The 15,137-nt window shown below is 36.0% G+C and overlaps 1 long non-coding RNA gene across 2 annotated transcripts in view; it reads left to right on the top strand.

Moving 5' to 3' along the window:
- LOC118145478 (uncharacterized) overlaps nucleotides 1-15,137 on the top strand; it is a 259,562-nt gene that overhangs the window by 115,732 nt on the left and 128,693 nt on the right. For both annotated transcript variants that reach the window (XR_004730596.3, XR_004730597.3), the window contains exon 2: nucleotides 8,874-8,911. This is a non-coding gene — a long non-coding RNA (uncharacterized LOC118145478). The remainder of the gene's footprint in view (nucleotides 1-8,873; nucleotides 8,912-15,137) is intronic.

Genomic DNA, 15,137 nt, shown 5'->3' with positions numbered 1-15,137 from the left:
AAAAAAAAAAAAAAAAAAAAGATTAATGAAGAATATACATAAATAACATAAATGTCTGACATATCAGTATTACCACTCTCATTATCATCATCATAACAGCAATAATAAGAGAGACACTCAAACTTATGAAGAAAGATGGGGAAAAAATTCTCAAAAGGTTGTCTAAGATGGAAACTTCAGTTAAAAATGGGAAAAAAGTTTGTTTCCTAGGGCAGGGATACTGGGTCACAATGAAAGTAAAAATGACTTACAGAAAGGTCACCCAGGTTACTGAATTGGGCTCCATGCATTCCCTTGGCTAAGGACATAATGCACATAACTGGCTCCTGAGGAAGCTTGTGGAGGGTGAGGGAGAGAAGGAAAAAATCAAGAGGTAGAGGTCAAGTATGAAAGACTAGGTGGGGCAGGGCACTGGGGAGTCAGTAAAAATATCAGCACTAAGGAGGGCTTTTTGTTGGTCCATCTTGTTTCCATGTTAGTACCCTTCCATAGGCATGCTGTTACATTTTTATAGCTACCTCAATTATCAAGTGTAACATCAGATCCTTCTAATTTCCTTTCTCACTTTCGTTTATTAAATGGTACAAAACAGGTGTCTTGGTTAGGGAATATCAATAAGAACCTTACTTCTACCTAAACAACCCACCAACCTCTCTTTTTTGTTCTTAACTTCCACCCGAGGGCAGAGATTTCATTCCAAAAGCACACCTGGGCCCAGGGAGCCATTCTGTTAATCTCCTCTAGATGTACAAATTCTGTAGCAAATGTAAATGAACCAGAAGAAGATTTCTTCCATGAAGAAACAGAGGGGTGGTTGCTGTTGTTGTTGTCTGTTGAACTAGATGGGCTATGTCTTTCTTTGTAGTTATCATTTGGCAAGTTTCCATTTGGAGATCACCGTCATGTCAGTTTCTAACATCTGGTAGCCCGGGTTGCAAGACTGAAATTCCATGGCATGTTTCTCACCTTAAATTTGGTTTACTACTCAGAGCCTGTAAATTTATACTCATCGTAATAATTATACCTTTTAAGAGTAAATTCTATTTTTCATAGAAAGCACAAAATAAATTATTCCAAAAAATGCAAGGACTAATTCTTCCTATAAATACATTTTGATATAACTCTGTGAATTATGAAAGATTATTTCTATCAGCATTCTTTCCTGTTGATTTTTACAGATGTCATTATATGCACTATGAAGTAGGATGTGGGCATGTCTTCAATGATTCAATGTACAATTTGTTCCCCCATAGCTCTCCTACTCCCTATCAACTTTTCCATGCTTTTTTTTCTTAGCCGTTATATACCCTATCATAATACTTTTTGGTTGTTTATTTTCTCTCTCTTAGTGCTACTATTCTTATCTTCAAAAAAAGGGGGAATGATTTTGCTCTGGTATCATCCAGAGGATGTCTAAGCTTCCTTTTAATATTATTTTTCATCTAAAGGGAATGGCATTATTCCTAGTGGTATGTTAGGCACTTTATTGTGTACTTTCTGCACAAGTCTCATTTAATTCTTCTAACAGGAATTCAAGGCAGCTATTTCTATCTCCAGTTCTTTATAAATGAAAATAAATTAAAAAAAAAACTAAGAGTAGGTAATTTGCTTCGAATTTGCTCTTAGAACATAATCCATGCAGAGAAGTGTACCTGGCACACAATAGGTCCTCAATAAATATTTGCTGAAAGAATGCACACATAAGATAGAAAAAAAGTCATCTTCAGCCCCTTGGATTATTTAAAAGGAGATGACTAGAAAGGGAAAAGTGCTAATTATAAATGCAGCCACATTTTAAGAGCAATAAGCTATAATTTTTTTTTTCTTTTTTTGAGATGAAATCTCACTCTGTCAGCCAGGCTGGAGTGCAGTGGTGTAGTATTGGCTCACTGAAACCTCCGTATCCCAGATTCAAATGATTCTTCTGCCTCAGTCTCTTGAGTAGCTGGTGCCTGCTGCCATGGTCAGCTAATTTTTGTATTTTTAGTAGAGGCAGGGTTTCACTGTGTTGGCCAGGCTGGTCTCAAACTCCTGAACTTGTGAGCTACCCGCTTTGGCCTCCCAAAGTTCTGGGATTACAAGTATGAGCCACCATGCCTGGCCAATATTGTAAAGCTGCCTTGATTGCCAGCTGAGTTACTTGCTGCTATGTGAGCCCTTTACCATGACCCCCAAATCTTCTTGGAAAAAGAGAGGAAGTACAGAGCAACTGAGTAATTGCCAAAATGAGACCCAGACCTGGAAGCCAACTTAATAGCCAACTCAAGAAATCAACTCCAAAAAGGAATTTTGGAATGTAAGCACCCTGAAAATTGTGATTCCCTTTGAGGAATACTATAAGCAAGCAAGTCTAATTTCATGAGCTAAAATAAGTGTTACACATTCCTGGCACAGAAAAACATCCTCTTTTTTCAAAAACAAAAGACAACATATGAATCGTGTATTTGCCATGATTTAAAGGGGAAATACAGCTTAAAAAATAAAAAATGTTAAAATTTAGAATAAGGAACGAAAATGGCACTTACGTAAATATTAAAGACAACTGTAATTTGAAAAGATGTATATCTTAGGCCATTCAGGTTGCTATAACAAAATATTGTAACTGGGTGCCTTATAAATTATAGAAATTTATTTCTTACAATTCTGGGACCTGGGAAGTCTAAGGTTAGAGTACCAGCAGATATGGGTCTAGTAAGAGCCTGCTTTCTGGCTTATAAAATTGTGCCTTCTTGCTGTGTTTTCATATGGTGAAAAGGGCAAGATTCTTTGGATCCTCTTTTATAAGGGTACTGATCCCATTCAAGGGAGTTCTGCCATCATGCCCTAATTACTTCCCAAAAGTCCCACTTCCTAATGCTATCACTTTGGGGGTTAGGATTTCAACATAGGAATGGGGAAACACAAACATTCAGACCACAGCAGTGTGTTAATTAAGACACTGCATTAGGAAATGAACAGAGAAGTAAGAAATTATCCTTTTTTCATTGATGATTATTTTCTTCCTCAGATGCCATGTAGTTCCCCCCTCCACCCCATTCCCCGCCCCCCAGGAGATGGAGTCTTACTCTGTTGCCCAGGCCAGAGTGCAGTAGCACAACCTTGGCCCACTGCAACCTGCAACCTTTGCCTCCTGGGTTCAAGCAATTCTCCTGCCACAGCCTCCTGAGTTGCTAGGATTACAGATGTGCAACACCACGTCTGGCTAAATTTTGCATTTTATGTTTTTAGTAGAGATGTGGTTTCATCATGTTGGCCAGGATGGTCTTGATCTCTTGATCTTGTGATCTTCCCACCTCAGCCTCTTAAAGTACTGGAATTACAGGCATGAGCCACTGCACCTGTGTAGTTTCTTTTTAAAATCTTAAAGTGTAAATTGGGAAAGAATGAAAACAAAATAAAAGTAGCAAACATAATTTATGGAGCCCAGTCACATTGTAATGTCAGTCCTAGGGCTGACATTTTGGGATGAGGCAGCCAGCCATCTCTCAGAATATGTTTACCAAGATGGTTAACATGGGGACATCACTATCAGTCCTGATTGCCATGAACTTGAATTTACAACTTTCGACATTCCTGGCATATTTTAAGGACTAATATATGGTAGCAATTTTTAGTGACATAACTTCTTGTCTTGTGAGCACCTCTTCAACCTCTAAGGTCTATTTCAAAGATGAGTTTTCTGTGAAACATTCCCAATGTCCCTTTCTGTCTTTCTGGAAGGAGTAATTTTCCCCTTTCTGCTGTGTTCTCATACTAACTCTTATACATCCCCCTTTTGGCCCTAAACAATATGTATCTGGAGTACTGTTTGTTATCTTTGATGGATTGTGTAGTCTTTATGTGCCAGGAATGCACCATTTTCATCTATGCAGTGTGGTTCTTCCAATGTATACAGTTAGTTATCAACTGTTTAACACATAAAAGGAAAAAAGAATGACTGAACGAATGAAAAAATGGGGATGAGAGCAGCAACACTGAGTGATGGGCAGGTGCTGAATCAACTCTAGTTTGCCAAAAAAGAAAAGTGCAGATGAGAAGTGTTAAAGTGGCCATACTTATAGATAAAATTGTGTGGATGTCTAACATGCTTCATCTCTGATGGGTATTTTGCATGCATTATCACCATTCTTACAATGGCCATCTCATGTAGGTGATATTGACCCCCTTTTACAATTAACTTGGTAGCAACCATGAAAGGTATTTATTATTATCCTTATTTTGCAGATGAGTAAGTGGAGGCTTGTAGACATCATAGACTTGCCCAAAGTCACAGAGCTGTTAAGTGGCAAAGGTAGGATTTTAATGCAAGGCAATCTAGCTGTTAGGATACTGTACCCGTATCCTGAGGTACAGTTAGTTATAAAATTAGGACAATAGCCTACAGTTTTTGACATTAGTCCAGTATTTCCTGTTAACTGTCCTTCTCATTTTTGTATTTCAAAAGTTACAGCAAGACATTAGATAATCTCAGATATGATCGTATACAGATGCATCAGGTATCCACATACATTGTGGAATTTGAAAGGAAAGTAAAACTCGATCTTGTTCTTCATCATCTCCCCCAGTAACTTGCCAATGTATTTGAAATTTTGAGCATCATAGAAGGTAGTATTTCCCTAAACAGGTTCTGTGGGCTCCTGAGAGTTTTCTGTGTTCAAATAATTCAGGAAATCTGGAGTTTAATAGAGTTTGATTTTTTTTTTAACTATTCTGTGCAGGACTCCTTTGGTATATTAATATACATGTGAATCTAAATCAGGTGATTAAGAAATGGACCAATTCTCACATTGAGACATAGACACGATCCCCCTCCATTGTTTTTTCTAAGTATCACAAAAGTTTTGTTTCATAAGATGAACTTCTGAAAAGTGCTTGTTTGAGGCATTGTGCCTCTGGAAACCAACAAAAATATTAACATATTAGCACAAGTATTTTGTACATAGACTCATGGGCTTTCACTAACAAGCCATGGCAGGAAAGGACCATTTTCTGAAAGAAAATTTTGCCTAATTGGACACTGGTCTGCTTAAGAATCAGTAGATCTAGTTTATTATCTGAATTCTGCCTCTTAAGAGGTTGGGTGAACATGTTCAAGTTATTTTTACTCTACAAACTTCAGTTTCCTCTTCATTAAAATGAATATAGCAAAAAACCCTCATGTATATATTGTGACCACATGACAGTAACAATAATAAAACTATAGAAAGAGCAATATTTATTTGGTTCCTACTATTATGAAGCAATAATACTGTTAGTTTTTGAAGGCAGTATCTTTCTAAATTTGTCCAGCAATCATAAGCAGGCTAGTATCCTCGTTTTGTAGGTGAGGATACATACAACTCAGAATTGTTAACATAGGTTTCTCCGGATTGCACACACCTAGTAGAAGGATAACTCCAGTTCAAATCCAGTTCACCCAATGCCTTTACCTAGGGTTTACTAACTTCAAATTCCAAATGCAACTATTGCTACAATCAATAATAACAATGAAGAAAGCAAACTTTTTTGACAGTCTCTGTGTGCCAGGCATTATTCTAAGTAGAGAATGTGTATTATTTAATATCATAATAATTTTATTTATGAAATATTTTTGTAAATTTTATATGTGATATAATTCCAGCTTTTTATTACTTATTATTTAAATAAACTAATAAAATTAAATTATTTAAATTAATTATCATTTCTAACTTAATTAAATAATAAAATTCAATTAAAAATTTCTTTTTTTGGAGACAGGGTCTCACTCTGTCACCCACGTTGGAGTGCAGTGGTGTGATCTCAGCTGACCACAGCCTCTGCCTCCCGAGCTCAAGTGATGCTCCCACTTCAGCCTCTTTAGTAGCTGATACTACAGGTTTCTGCCACCACACACAGCTTTTTTTTTTTTTTAATAGAGACTGGACTTTACTATGTTGTCCAGGTTGGTCTCAAACTCCTAAACTAAAGTGATCCATCTGCCTTGGCCTCCCAAAATGCTAGGATTATGGGCTTGAGCCACCACACCCAGCCTTTTTCCAAAATTTTAATTTAAACAATGCTATAGAATATGAAAGCTAAATGGGATGGTAGAGATTATTTAACCTCGTTCTTCTTATTCTTAAGACTATCATTTAATTCCTAAACCACTATGGCATGCTGCTTGGACTGGATTGATTATAATTCTAGACTTTATCTTGGTCAAACTATTTAGAAAGCATAGCTCCTAATGACATTTATTGTATTTTATTTGTTTGTTTTTTAAGTTTGAAGTTGTTTAATTAGAAGAGCACAAGGCTTAATGAACTTAAAGCCCCAAATTCCTTTTAAATAATCTGTGGTCAAATAGCAAGTCCTCTGATGGTATATGTGGAAAAGTAGTATTTCTATTTTTCACTGATTTTATTTTTTAATTTATTTCAATAGCTTTTGGGGTACAAGTGGTTGTTGCTAATGGATGAATTATATAGTGGTGAATTCTGAGATTTTAGTGCACTTGTCACTTGAGTAGTTTATATTGTCGTTAACGTGTAGATATTTATCTCTGGCCCTCTTCCACCATCCTCCTTCGGAGTCTCTAAGGTTCATTATATCACTCGGTATGCCTTTGCACACTCATAGCTTAGCCTCCATTCATAATTGAAAGCATGTGGGTTTTGGTTTTTCACTCCTGTTTACCTCACTTACAATAATGGCCTCCAGCTCTCTCCAAGTTGCTGTGGAAGTCATTATTTTGTTCCTTTCCATGTATTCCACATTGTATATATACCACACTTTCTTTATCCACTCATTAGTCAATAGCCTTTAGTTCAGTTTCACATCTTTGCAGTTGTGAATTGTGCTGCTGTAAATTTACATGTGTGTCATATATATTATATATATATATAATCGTACTTTAGATTCTGGGGTACATGTGCAGATCATGTAGAATTTTTGCATAGGTACATACATGGCAATGTGGTTTGCTGCCTTCATAACCCTGTCACCTATATCTGGCATTTCTCCCCATGCTATCCCTCCCAAACCTCCCTACCCACATACCCACATTGTCCCTCCCCTAGTCCCCTCCCTGTGTCCATGTGTTCTCATCGTTCAACACCCGCCTATGAGTAAGAATATGTGGTGTTTGATTTTCTGTTCTTGTGTCAGTTTGCCAGAATGATGGTTTCCAGATTTATCGATGTCCCTACAAAGCACACAAACTCATGCTTTTTTATGGTTGCATATTATTCCACAGTGAATAAGTGCCACATTTTCCTTGTCCAGTCCATCATCAATGGGCACTTGAGTTGGTTCCAGGTCTTTGCTATTGTCAACAGTGCCACAATGAACATATGTGTGCATGTGTCTTTATAACGGAATGATTTATAATCCTTTGGTTATATACCCAGTAATGGGATTGCTGGGTCAAATGGTATTTCTATTTCTAGGTCCTTGAGGAATTACCACACTGTCTTCCACAATGGTTGAACTAATTTACACTCCCACCAACCGTGTAAAAGTGTTCCTTTTTCTCCACATCCTCTCCAGCATCTGTTGTCTCCAGTTTTTTTAATGATCGCCATTCTAACTGGCGTCAGATGGTATCTCAATGTGGTTTTGATTTGCATTTCTCTAATGATCAGTGATGATGAACAATTTTTCATATGTTTCTTGGCCTCATATATGTCTTCTTTTAAAAAGTGTCTGTTCATGTCCTTCATCGACTTTTGAATGCATTTGTTTTTTTCTTGTAAATATGTTTTAGTTCTGAGCTACAACGTGTCATTTTAATATAATGTCTTCCTTTCCTTTGGGAAGATGCCCAGTAAGTAGAGAGATTGCTGGATAGAATGTTAGATCTACTTATAGCTCTTTAAGGACTCTCCATACTGTTTTCCATAGAGGTTGTACTAATTCACATTTCCACTAACAGTGTTTGAGTATTCCCTTTTCCCCATATCCACACCAACAGCTATTGTTTTTTGACATTTTAATAATGGCTATTAATAACACTCATTTTAAAAGACACATAGAGCAGCAAACAATGATCAGATATTACCAAAAACACTGAAAATTAGGTTTTAACTTGAAATAAGACTGGTACCTTTTTTGTGCATATTTACCTAGGAGTAAATTTAACAGGGGCTGATTGCTCTCAAAGACTAGTCTTTGGTAGCAAACACTCAGAAAACTTGTGAGTAAGTTTGTGACACAGTAAGAAGGACAGGGGTTTAGTGTCAGGAAAACTGAATCTTAAGTCACATTCTGCCATTGGCTTCTTCTGTGGCTTTGTCTTTAATAAAACAGTTATTAAGTCGTGCCATACATATTTATTGAGCAACTGTTAAGTGTGAGGCTGTATGCTACAAAATGATGCAAAAGATGAACAAAAATTGAAATAGCCACTTATCTTTGGAAAACTGTCCTTATGAGGTTAATCTGCGACAGATAGCACCCATGAATAATGTGTCTAGCACATGGCAGAAGCTCAATACACTATTTTCATCTCCTCTATTTCTTAGGACAGCAACTTTTTCTTATTGTCAATTTCTTCACCTAAAAAATAAAAATGACGAAGTATCAGGACTGGCATAATGGCAAGGATGATTTTCAAGATTTCTCCTGGTTTCAAATTCCATGGATTCATACATTCCAGGATAATAATTGGGCACAGATGCAATATTTAAGGTGCTTGTGGTGGGTGTAGTTCTGCAAAAAGAAAACAAGAAATTGCTTTTTCTGTTTAATTTCTACTTCACTGTTCTATTTTAATACCATGAATTATAAATCCATGCAATATGCAATCCAGTTTACTAGCTTACCTCGTGAAGAACCTAGTTTGAGACTTGCATACAAAGTGAAGTATTACTGAAAGAATTCCATGAACCAAATTCACCTCCCTCTGTCTCTTGCAGGTGTCCTGGACTCCAGCTGTGTTCAGCCTTCATCAGAGGTAAGATATGAATTTCATTTTCTGTCCAAAGCTATCTTATTTAAAAAGCATTTTATTTCTTCATGATGAGCTTTTGTATGTGAACCCAAAGAAGTTTTCCCTGTCAGGCCACAATAGGAATACAGTCGGAGGTTGGTATGAAAAATATATCTCTTTGCCTTGAATACAATCAGAATTCAAGTGTCATTGCCTGAGTCAAGGCAAAAAGGAGCAACTGCTTACTGCAGTATTATCTACCATTTTAAATAATTTGATTTTCAGTGGTTGAATTTTTTTCTTATATGGCCTGATACATTTAAAGGGGCTGGTTATCTATCATTTTTCAGGGAAAATAGTCTGCCTAAAAAGTTTTGGGGCAAATTTAAATTTTAGTGACAGAATTTTCTCCTTAGAAAGCTAATCATTCAAACTATAATTGGAGAGAACTTTTTGAAATTTTGGTTAATGGATACTACTTTTATCAACTTCTAGATATGAAAAGCTTAGCTACTAGCTTATTTGCAATGTTGAGGCAATAATGTCTTACGTGTCTTAATAGTAGCATCTCACTTGAGGTATGTAAAGTTTGTAACTCAGAAAATCTTTTACAATAACTTTGTGAAATAGTAAAACATTGCCAATCTCTGATTTTTTAAAAAATGTTAGAAATTAAAGAATGAATAAAATAGAATTCAATTTTGATAATTTATAGAGCTCATGTTGCAGACTTTAAAACGTCCACTTTAACTCGTATCAGTTTATAATTATTATATAATAACTTTTCTCTCCAGATTATAAGCTTCTTGAGGTCAAGATCCTTCTATATGTCTTTATATGCATGGAGTCTAGTACATTGATTGGCTTATTGCTGTTGTTCACGTGCATGTTAAATCTCATCATAACACAGATAATTTTGACTTGGTTGAATAAAGTTTGACTCAACTCGAACAGGTTGAAGATTGTCATGCATATAAAATTGCTGAAAAATATAAACATAAAAAATTGAGGCAACCTTGCTGTCACATCTCGAGCTTGTTTCAATAGCTTGTCAAGTGATTCAAGGATTTATGGCCTTCTTTGATTTATTTATTCACTCCCTCATTAATTCACTCACTAATTTATATTTATTGGGTGTTTAGTATTTATCATATACATGATTAGAACTTGAATAAGCTACTTTCTCTCTTCTGCTTAGACATGTTTTTCTTCATTAATATCCTGGGTTATTATCTTAGCCCCTACCTGAACTTTGAATGATAAGCAAATTTCAGAACTTCTCATGCTTCCTTATTTCTTGCTATAAAATAGAAATTATGATTCATGCACTTGTTCTTTAGGGAGAGAGATGACTAAGGAGCAATTACTTTGAGATAAATGTTTTGATGACAGACAAGTGGAAAGCAGAATGAGTTCATGATGGATGACCTAGAAATGATTTTTGGAGCTGAGTGATACAGCTTGGCCTTCTGCTTTTGTCAAGATCCTAAGACTGTTCCTCTTCCTTCCTCTATCTTTTCCTCAGGAGACACCATTTATGTTTCTTCTCCTCAGAGGCCGTAAGTCTTATTTCTTTTTTTTCTTATTCCTAACATTTATTTACTGGTCTCTGCTACTCCAGCCAGTTCATGCTCTACCTAACATGAGAACAATCCAAACACAGCCATAACCTTATCCAATACCCGTTCGCAATCATTCAGTGTTTCCCATTGTCCAAACCTATTAGTCAGGCTTTCAGTGCCTTCTACTTTCAGGCCACACTTATTTTAGAGAAAAATTTTTCCTGTAACTTCCTTTATATCTATCTCAAATCAAACAGATTACTTATTATTCTTTGTTCTATATTCCATTAGGAAAGGCTCCTATGCCTTCGTTCATTCTAAGCCTATAATGAGCTTTCCCTCTGCCTTCTCTGAATCCAAATTCTACCCAAGCTCAAAGACTCCATTATTATTTCAACTCTTTTCTTGAATCATTCTTGATCTCCAAAACTAAAAGACTTGTTCTCCTTTCTTTGAAGGCTCAAATCCAAATCACTTTATCTGTAACTGTCTTACAACACTTATAAATTTGGGTAAAACATGATTCATGTAGAGTATAATAAAATTCTAATCATTTGTACAAGTTCATTTACATTTCTAGACTAAATTTTTCTTTATGATTAGGTAAACGGCTTATTCCTTATTATATTTATGATATTTGCAGTTTTCATTGGAGGGGGGCATTATTTGTTGAATGGATAATTAATTAAATATTGAGTGAATGAATGAATGAATAAGTTATCTATAGATGAATGTTTAGGCACTCCCTTTCTGCCCTGTCTTCCTTAATGTCACAGTCAGTGTACAGTAGAGTGCTACTTTTAATAAAATGATCAGATTGTTGACAATTTCAACTATTTAAATACAGCAAAAAAAAAAAAGCAAAAAACAAAAAACCTGAAATTAAGTGAAAAATTCCTCTGAGCAGCAAGACAAATAGCAATCACAAAGCTTATTTAAATTGGTGTCTACCCTTAAGGTAGCTGGAGCTTATTTGGTATTAGGTGTTTACTTGGGTTACTGTTTTAATGAACTTAGTTATTTAGTTGCCATAGAAACTAACGGCAATAAGAAGGGGCCATGAGTGAAAAGAAAGCATAAAAACAAATCACATTAGCCTGGAGAGCATTGCTGTTGTAGTGTTAACAGCTCTGAAAAAATAATTCAATAACGTTTATCAAATACAGTTTATCAGAGATTTGTGTTTTCATGAAGATAGAAACATTTCTATCAAAAATGGCCCACAAAAGTTGTTAGTTTTTTAAAGGGATCAGCGTCAGTTACCTAGACCTGACAATTACAATATCTTACTGTAAAGCATTTTGTTGTCTTCAAATGACCTCAATATAAAAATCATGAATAGCAAATATTATTTTCAGTTCAATAAAGTAAGAAGAGAGGCTCAAAGAGATTGTGTAACTTCATTAAAAAGTCATTAATTAGGCTGGGTGTGGTGGCTTATGCCTGTAGTCTATCACTTTGGGAAGCTGAGGGGGGCAGATCATCTGAGTTAGGAGTTTGAGACCAGCCTGGCCAACATGATGAGCCCCCATCTCTACTAAAACTACAAAAAAATTAGCCTGGGCATGGTGGCAGTCACCTGTAATCCCAGGTACTTGGGAGGCTGAGTCAGGAGAATCGCTTGTACCTGAGAGGCAGAGGTTGCAGTAAGCTGAGACCGCCCCATTTCACTCCAGCCTGGGCAAAAAGAGCAAAACTCCTTCTCAAAAAAGAAAAAAAAGTCATAAATTAGCTATGTGACAGCTAAGATTTAAATACGTAAATTCTATACCCCAATTTTTAAATTTATTTTGTATTATAATAGCATTTAATTAGCACTAATATGAAAATATTACTTCTCAATGCTTTTGAAAAAAAGTGATATAATTCTTCTTTGGGTCAAATCTGCAAAGTGACAGCTTGGCTGGAAACCAACTGGCGATATGGTCATTTCCAAGACCACTTAAATTTTAGGGTTACTTAAGAAAGTCACCTACCTTAGTCCAGAGCTGTATCCTGAAAGCTATTGTCTTTGATGCCATGAATGATTATTAATTTCAGATGTTTATTTAGTGCTTTGGACATTATCCAACTTCTAGTATATCTATCTCTTTGCCTAAGGGCTTTTCTCAGAAAGGACTCTGCCATGGACAGTAGGCTAGAAATGCTGGGTAATTAGTGCCCTCAGCCAATTACTGAAGCCATTGAGTATGTAAATACGTTAACTCTCTTCATCTTTAAGTGATACACCATCATTTCCTGGGGATTCCCTACTGAATAGCTTCAGCTACCCAGCATGGTTGCTGATTTAACTCAGCTTGTATTTACTGCCTCCCCTCCTCATATCACTTTCTAGTGTCCTTGAAGCTTATCTCGGCACTTCGCACACATTTCTTGCACTCAAATCCTTGGCTCGGTCTCCTTTTGAAGGAACCCACACAAAGACAAACATATTTGGAAGAATTACTATGCTTAATGTACATCACTTCATCTATAACTCATAATAAGAAGTAATAATATAACAATAACTGATACTTTTGAGGCTTATTATGTGACAGCCACTATTTGAAGTCTTTTAATTATTTACCTTACTTAATTATCATAACACCCTTATGAGATAGAAACTAGTACTGTCCCCATTTTACAGAAAAAAAAAAGCTGAGGTTTGGAGAGAGTAGGTAGCCTACCTAAAGTCATTCACTTGCCAGTGATACAGTCAGGAGTTGAAACTAAACTTTCTGCTATAGCCTAGTTCTTAGTCCTACAGAAGTTAAACGGATTTATGCTCATATGGACTTAATGAAAGAATAAATAAACGATAGATAGAAAATTATATATTCTTTATCCTTCTCATTTTATTACACTATGGTATACTAAGTTAAGAATTTTAGAAAAGAAGTAATGTAAATTTTTAATACAAATCAAAGATAAACTGATCAGGGTCCTGAGAGCAGGTTTGATTTTTGCTCTGGGCTTGGTGATGGGTTAGACAAATTTGAGAAGGATTCAGCTCTTTGCCAACAGGCAATGCACAGAGCGATGCTTTCTTCTCTGAGACACCCCCCTTCAGCTACATAAACTCTCTATTGCCCTAAGCTCAAATCTTTCAGAGGCCCAAGGAGCATCAACTACTTTTAGTGTCAGTTGGAACATGTAAATATTTAACTAAAATGATGAAGCTTGAAAAAGCCTGGTCTCTCAGGCATTCCTTTCACTGTAAGGGAATCAGTGATTAGAATAAATAATTGTTCTGAAAATACCTTTATCTCATTTGTTCAAACAATTAAGCCCATCAAGGAAGTTAATTTATGAGAATGATGACATACATGTTGGCAAATTGTTCTGTTCATCTTGAGAGCCTTCATATTTTCTCATTCCCTCTTTTAAATCTTCCTTTGTCTCTGTTGTTTTGCTGTCACTTCTCAGTGTCTTTTGGGAGCTGTTGTTTCCTAGAGCTAGTTTGTTTTTTTCCATTTCCAAATTCATGCACAGATCTATTTTATCTACTTGCTTCTAAGGACATGTTTGCTATCTCATCTCTCCTAATTTGGTAAGAAAATTCCTTACCTAATTAGTTAAGTTTTATTCGGTGATAATGATAATGAAGATGATAGTGGTGAAGATGAGTATATAAAATTTCTTTTTATTACCCTTCCTAAAGTTTTTGATGTATACATATATATGTATTTTTTGTGCATCTGTTTGTGTATATGAAGAAAAGAGAACTTTTCCACCAGTGGTAATCATTTAGCACCAACCTAAAAACCTTGTGAAGAAGAAATTCTTTCTTGGTCAATCTGACAGTTGCTTCTGCTTAGGAAAGAGAATGATTTGTCAAGAACAATGACCACATGTGAATAATGATCTAATAATTTCACCTCCTTGTCCAAGCTTGTTTTGTCCAAGCATTTTGGCAAAACAAGCTCTTCCTCTAGGGTATTAGTTGATTGTTAAGTATTTTATCCCCAGGTACTAACCGTAGCACTGGAGTTTGAATTAGGACTGTTTGCCAGGTTAGAAATCCTAACCTGACTTTACCACTTAGCAGCTATGTGACCTTGGGCAAGCTATTTAACCTGTTTGAAACTCAGTTCTCCATCTTTAAAATGAATGTAATAAGTTCATGCAGGGAGGTGTGATGAGTGTTATGTGAGATGATATATGGAAAACCAGCTGCAGAGTAGATGCCTAAAAGTTTGCTCCCCTTTTTCTGTCTGAATTCCATTTTTTGAACATATTTTCTTCCTTCATAGCTTCTGAGAGAAGCTATTACTACTCCATGGTGCAGATGAGTTGCCTTTTGTACCATGAAAAGGAAAAAATAACATTAGTAGTCTTTTTTTAATTGACCCTCCTGAGAGGGATTAAATGTCAGGGCTGAGTTTTAGGAGCATCTTCAAATACAAGGCCCTACAGTTAGATATTAAATTCTTATGAATACAGAGAAAGGAGAAATCTCTGTGACCCAAGGCAGCTTTAGGTGAGTAGTATAATGCAGAGTCCCTGAGAATAACTGAATCATTTTGGTTCCTGTCTGGCTAAGAAAAAGGGAACACAGAGCTTCTCTGACTTCTCCCTCCCTCCAATCATACCTTCTTCCTCTCCTTTCTGAAAGCAGCCAGAGACAGCTCCCTAGTATTGGTCAGAATATGTAGAGAAATGATGCCTTTCTTCTTTTCCTATTTTCACTCTTCTTCCAGGATTATTTC

This window comes from Callithrix jacchus, chromosome 10 (genome assembly GCF_049354715.1).
Source record: "Callithrix jacchus isolate 240 chromosome 10, calJac240_pri, whole genome shotgun sequence".
Lineage (NCBI taxonomy): Eukaryota > Metazoa > Chordata > Mammalia > Primates > Cebidae > Callithrix > Callithrix jacchus.
The sequence above is the reverse complement of the archived record's forward strand: the minus strand, read 5'-3'. Positions and strand labels throughout refer to the sequence as shown.